This window comes from Tarenaya hassleriana, unplaced genomic scaffold (genome assembly GCF_000463585.1).
Source record: "Tarenaya hassleriana unplaced genomic scaffold, ASM46358v1 Cleome453, whole genome shotgun sequence".
NCBI classification, from domain to species: Eukaryota; Viridiplantae; Streptophyta; class Magnoliopsida; order Brassicales; family Cleomaceae; genus Tarenaya; species Tarenaya hassleriana.
In genome coordinates, this window is record NW_010967240.1 from 59,850 (window position 1) to 60,266 (window position 417).

Genomic DNA, 417 nt, shown 5'->3' on the forward strand with positions numbered 1-417 from the left:
TGGATGGACTCTTTGATATCGTCACAAATGCTCGGTAAATTGAAAGAGAATCACTCTCAGTCAACAACACGAACGAAACTCGATTTCTTGCTAATGGAACAAGAGAATTCGAGAGAGAAACTAAAAGAAAATACTAAGTATTATTTCTGATCAAAAGTTGTGTCTTAATTCGAAATTACATAGGCTTTAAATAGGAAATGTGCTGAAATACTACAAAGGAAAGATAATTAACACCTAGGCAACAATTGTGGAAACTAGTCCACCTAGGCATTGCGAAAATGATAATAAGGAAAGGTAGGGGATCTCCTGGTGATTTGGCAGCAACGGCTAGTAGAAGAAAGAAATGTGTCATCAATCCCACAACTCCGAGCTTGCCATAGTTTGCGTGATGATGTATCCAAGAAGTTGCCTTAAGTG